Source organism: Balaenoptera musculus, chromosome 15 (assembly GCF_009873245.2).
Source record: "Balaenoptera musculus isolate JJ_BM4_2016_0621 chromosome 15, mBalMus1.pri.v3, whole genome shotgun sequence".
NCBI lineage: Eukaryota > Metazoa > Chordata > Mammalia > Artiodactyla > Balaenopteridae > Balaenoptera > Balaenoptera musculus.
The window spans coordinates 85,107,963-85,114,317 of record NC_045799.1 but is presented as its reverse complement, the minus strand read 5'-3'; positions in this window follow the sequence as shown (position 1 = coordinate 85,114,317).

The following is a 6,355-nucleotide window of genomic DNA, read 5'->3' as shown; positions in this document are numbered from 1 at the left end:
ATCAAGGAAAGGTGTGGACTCAAGTGGGGGCTGTGGGATGGCCTCCAGGGTCCCTGGTCCTTGCCCTGCCCTCAGACATTTCGGGTTACATCTGAGATTCCCCCACCACCAGCAGAGAGGAAGGAGTGCATCATGTTCGCTTAACTGAAACGCTACAACTTTCATTAAAATCCTAGGATACAATAAATGACCAGCCACGATACAAACTAATATTACCCACAGAAGGAAATGAAAATGGAAATTGTAGCTTTTTACATTACACAACCAACGCATTAAAAACTGTACAAAAATCAGAAGGTATACACAAACCGAAAACAGAAAACACATACCTGGGATCTTACCTCTTAAAGAGGATATTGTTTATGTTAGGTAAAAACATCATTTTTCAAAAATGGAATCATAAGGGTAATGAGTTATCACTATTTTGGGGGTGAAATAATATAACTGTTCTTGGCCAACTGTTTCTTAAAAGCTGCTAGAGGAAAAGTTAAAAATAAAATCTCCAGGGACTTCCCTGGCGGTCCAGTGGAAGACTCCTAGCTTCCACTGCAGGGGGCACGTGTCTGACTCCTGGTTGGGGAACTAAAATTCCGCATGCTGCACAGCGCAGTCTCATTAATTAATGAAGTAATTAACTAACAAAAAAAATAAAAATGAAAATTAAATCTCCTGGCAACCGAGAAAATCCTCTCCACGAATGTACAAATAAAGAAAACGGTTTTACTGTGGAATAGCCATTCAACCAGACTGTGCTATGGACCACAGGCGAACCACTAATGTTTGTGCAAATGAAATCAACCTCACCTTTTTTTTTAATAGCTCAGCAGATAAAATCTGTTGCATACATGTCCTCAAGATAAACGGGAACTTGTCTCATGTGAAAAGACTTGACAACACCAAAAAATGGCATACATTCTTTCAGAGTACATCCTAAATTCACCTGGTCATCTTGTGATGAACTGGTCCATGCTAGTTCATACCCTTTATCCAAAGAAGAAAGACAACTTCTCCTGTCTGTTATGACAAGCAGGTAGTTACAGCTCAGAGCAAAGTGCCTAACACCTAGCCTAAACTCCCCTGGTGACAGAGACATAAAGTAGATAGCTCTCAGGTCCTTAACAAAAACATTCCTGGGTTGTAATGCTGGCAAGAGACTGATTTAGCTTTGAAAAAGATTTAGATACTTATGAAAGGGACAGAGGAAGTATTTATATGACAAGCGTCTTGAGGAAATCCTCTAAAAATGGAAATAAGAAGTGATGACTCATCCAAATGAATAAGCACATAACCCATTCCTGATTTCCCCAGCTGAAGTGCCACATTAAATTAATCCTGCACAAACTGTGTGCTTCTACACAATTGCTCTTGGAAGTGGCTGCTCAGAGCCAGGAATGGTCTTTTCCGGTTCTTGCTGCTGCTGACTGTGGCCTCTGCCTGAATTCCCACCGATGAAATGCTGCTTGTGTGGGAATGACAGCGACCACGCCTCCTCTGAGCCTGAGCCTGGCAAACCTCCAGGGTGCACTTCTCGCGTTTTCCATTGTCACCAGGTAAAGACGTCAGCTACACTGAGTACCCTGGAAGCACCCTGGGTGGGCAGTGCGCCCGTCAGCCCGCCACCAGGCCTCCAGTTCTCACCTCACCCACGTGCACTGACCGGGTCTCAGCAGAAGACTGGGGTGGCCTGTGAACCCCAGCTGCTGTGCCCACCTCAACACCTCACTCTATTCCTTCAGCCCAGAGGCATGCTGGGCTCCCCAGCCCCCTGCCCTGTACTTTGCCCTGGACACTCTCTGGAAGTATTTCTATTACAAGCTGTCTTGAGGAAATGCTCGAAAGAAGGGAATAAGGGGCTTCCCTGGTGGCGCAGTGGTTAAGAATCCGCCTGCCAATGCAGGCGACACGGGTCCAAGCCCTGGTCCGGGAAGATCCCACATGCCGCGGAGCAACTAAGCCCGTGCGCCACAACTACTGAGCCTGCACTCTAGAGCCCGCGAGCCACAACTGCTAAGCCCGCGTGCTACAACTACTGAAGCCCGTGCGCCTAGAGCCCATGCTCCACAACAAGAGAAGCCACCACAACGAGAAGCCTGTACACCGCAACAAAGAGTAGCTCCCGCTCGCCGCAACTAGAGAAAGCCCGCGCACAGCAACAAATACCCAAAGCAGCCAAAAAATAAATAAATAAGTAATTTTTTTTAAAAAAAGGGGGGAATAAGTACGGAGTCATCCAAATGAACAGGGTGTCCAGCGGGGAGCTGATGTCTCTCACGACTCACCCCTCTCTCCAAAAGGCGAAAAACCGTCACTTCATACATTTCCCCCTTTTAAAGTTGTTTAAGCTAGGAGGGTAAACCTGGACCCTGTGATTTCACCTTGACTAGAAGCAGCAATGGCCACCTTTTAGTTTGGTTTCATTAAGATCTCTTCATATATATGGATATTTACAATATAAAGCTTTCTCTTCTTGTATCTGTGTTTCTATTAAATACAGATATTTTCCCTCTTTTGTCAGTTATCTATTTTTATTGATGTATAGCTGGTTTACAATGTTTCAGGTGTACAGCAAAGTGATTTGGTTACATGTACTTATGTAAGAATATATATATTCTTTTTCAGGTTCTTTTCCATTATGGGTTATTACAAGATACTGAACATAGTTTCCTGTGCTATACAGTAGGTCCTTATTGTTGATCTATTTTACATATACAAGTGTGTATCTGTCAATCCCTGTTCTTTATCTTTTTAACTTAATTTTTTACTCTCACATTCTGTTATACAGACACTTAAAAACATATTTTGTGTTCAAATCTTTCACTTCATACTTTTCATCTGCTTTGACACTGTACTGGAAGAAGCCTTTCCCATCCTTCATTTCCTAAGTAGTTGCCTCTGTTTTCTCCTGTTTATGTTTGGTCTCTTAACATACCAATTTTATCAAGATAACTGGCACCCATCTTCAGGATTTGTAAAGCATTCTCCTCTTAAAGTCTCTCAACCATTTTTTTCAACACTAACACATCTACCACAACCAGGAAATGCAACGTTTAAGAAGAAAATTCAAGTTTCTCATCTAACAGAAAAGGACAGGTGCTTCTTTGAAGCTCAGGGACACGTCTTAATTTAAAGGCAGGGGACGGACTTTCCCGGTGTTCCAGTGGTAAAGAATCCACCTTCTAATGCAGGGGACGTGGGTTCGAAGCCTGGGACCTGGACCGGGAGCTAAGATCCCACACGCCACGGGGCAATTAAGCCCGCGTGCCGCAACTAAGACACGACGCAGCCTAAGAGAAATAAATATTTTTTAAAAATAAAAATAAAGGCAGGGGAAACAGGAAAGTGACCGTCACATGTGAATTCCTTCGTCTTCAAAATACAGGTCGTAGCAGTTTGCTTGGGCTGCGTCACAAAGTACGACAAACTGGCGGGCTTAAGCAACACAAATGCACTGTCCGACATTTTCGCAGGTTGGAAGTCTGAGATGCAGGTGTCAGCAGGGTTGGGCCCCTCTGAGGGCTGTACAGGAGGGTGTGCTCCAGGCTTCCTGGTGGAGAGGGCCGCTTCCTCAGCAGCACATGCAGTATGTATGTACTAGGTAGGTGCCTGGGCTGAACTCCGCCCCCAGGGCTGCTTATCCACAGCAGCACCAGGCTGCTGGAGGGGTTGTCACGGACCCGTTGGCAGGAGGATTGGAGGCTGACACAGACGTCCGCTCAGCTGTGGACCCATGGCCTGGCCACAGCCCTGCCAGAGGCTGCCTGTGTTAAATCCAGGTCACGGTTCACCTCCCTCCCGCTTATGTCATTCAGTGACGCCTTGAAGACCCCCTACTGCACCAGCCTGGGTGGCACATCCCACCCAGAGATTTCCAAATCAGAAGCAGGTCAATTGAGAAAGTTAAAATTAGGCCCTAGCTCAGTGCTGTGGAATTAGAATCTGTGAGGCTGTGTCCAGGCATCTGTGTTGTAATATTTTCTCCACGTGACTCTCATGCCAAAAGGATTGTACTGACAAAGCACTTCTGCTTCACTCTACTGACATTTCTGCACTAGAGCTACAGCCGTTGTTATATTAAACTGCATCCACAGGAGGAAAAGACAGGAGGAGAGGTGATAGTTTTGCTTGTCTCCAAACATGCTGTTACTGAACGAAACTTGGGTCCACTCGCCCGCACGCATTAAAGCCAATCTACTGACACCGGGTCACAGTGAAGGAAAGTGCAGCGTTTACGGCAGGTCAACAAGCAAGGAGTCCAGGTATCTAGGGCTCAAAAGGCCCCAACTCCCCAATGGCTTTCAGGGAAAGGTGTTTAAAGATGGGGTGAGGCTGTTGGTGGGAATGTACACTGGTGCCGCCACTATGGAGAACACTGTGGATGGAGATTCCTCAAAACACTAAAGCTAGAGCTACCGTATGACCCAGCAATTCCACTCCTGGGCATATACCCAGAGAAAACAATCATTCAAGAAGACACATGCACCCCAATATATATAGCAGTACTATTTACAATAGCCAAGACATGGAAGCAACTTAAATGTCCATCGACAGAGGAATGGATAAGGAAGATGTGGTACATATATGCGATGGAATACTACTCAGCCATAAAAAGAATGAGATAGTGCCATTTGCAGCACCATGGATGAACCTAGAGATTATCATACTAAGTGAAGGAAGTCAGACAGAGAAAGACAAATACCACATGGTATCACTTCTATGTGGAATCTAAAACAATGATATGAATGAACTTCTTTACAAAACAGAAACAGACACACAGACATAGAAAACGAACTTATGGTTACCAAAGGGGAAAGGTAGGGGAGAGGGACAGATCAGGAGGTTGGGACTAACGGATACACACAACTATATATAAAACAGGCAATCAACAAGGACCTCCCGTATAGCACAGGGACCTCTACTCAATATTCTGTATTAACCTAGGGAGTTCCTTGGTGGCCCAGAGGTTACAATTCTGGGCTTTCACGGCCGTGGCCCGGTTCAATCCCTAGTCAGGGAACTGAGATCCTGCAAGCCACACAGCGCAACAAAAAATAAACCAAAATTCTGTAATAACCTAAATGGGAAAAGCATCTGAAAAAGAATAGATATATGTATACATATAACTGAATCACTTTGCTGTACACCGGAAACTAACACAACATTGTAAATCAACTATACTCCCAAAATAAAATTTAAAAAATGTTTAAAGTGAATTACAAAAAGGTGGGGTGAGGGAGGGGAGGTTGAGGGGTGTGTGGTCAGCTTGTGGACATTCTTCCGATTGGTTAGTGGTGAGGTAATGTGAGGTCAACATCGTCAACCTTCTGGTTCCAGCTGGTCTGGGGTCTGCGTGCTTGTGGGCAGCATGCAGTTAACTTCTTCCACCTGCTGGGGGTTTCACTCTCTGCAAAACAGCTCCAAGGACCTAGCTCAGAATATTACACGATAGCCCTTGAGGAGCAACTAAAGGTCCTGGACTTCGTTTAACGGCTAAAGTATGATGATTTTGTCTTTGCTGTTTTTTCAGTCGCGCCACGCAGCTTGTGGGATCTTAGTTCCCTGACCAGGGATCAAAAACAGGCCTCTAGCAGTGGAAGCACAGAGTCCTAACCCCTGAAATGCCAGGGTATTCCTGACAGTACACTTTAAAGAGAAAAAACCAGACCAAAAGGAACACAGTTTTAAGGAAGCTTAACTTTCTCAGAAACGCAGAAATTTTGTTGTGCATTTATTTTCTTTCTTTTTTTTTAAATACATTTATTTATTTATTTATTTATTTATTTATTTATTTTTCTCTGCGTTGGGTCTTCGCTGTTGCACGTGGGCTCTCTCTAGTTGCGGTGAGCGGGGGCTTCTCTTCGTTGTGGTGTGTCGGCTGCTCAATGCGGTGGCTTCTCTTGTTGCGGAGCATGGGCTCTAGGCACGTGGGTTCCAGTAGTTGTGGCTCGCGGGCTCTAGAGGATGTTTTACTGTTTACTTTTTGCAAGTATTCATCAAATGCGTATTACTTGAATGAATGACAAATCATTTCTTCCAGCAATCTTCAAACTGCTTAAAACTATGACAATATTTAGCGTTTCAAATTTCATATGACCTCACTCTCTCCGTGTTCTAGTTTCTAAAAGCATGGGGGATCTTCCCAGACCAGGGCTCGAACCCGTGTGCCTTGCGCTGGCAGGCGGATTCTTAACCGCTGCACCACCAGGGAAGTCCCTGTGCATTTATTTTCAAGAAAATAAGGCGGCCGGATGAATTCAGAACTAGGGGCAGAAAGCTCTTCCTGTGAGATACAGAATCTCTGCTGTTTAGGCAGATCTAGAGAACAACTTTTCCAACCACTTATTAAGGAGACCAATAC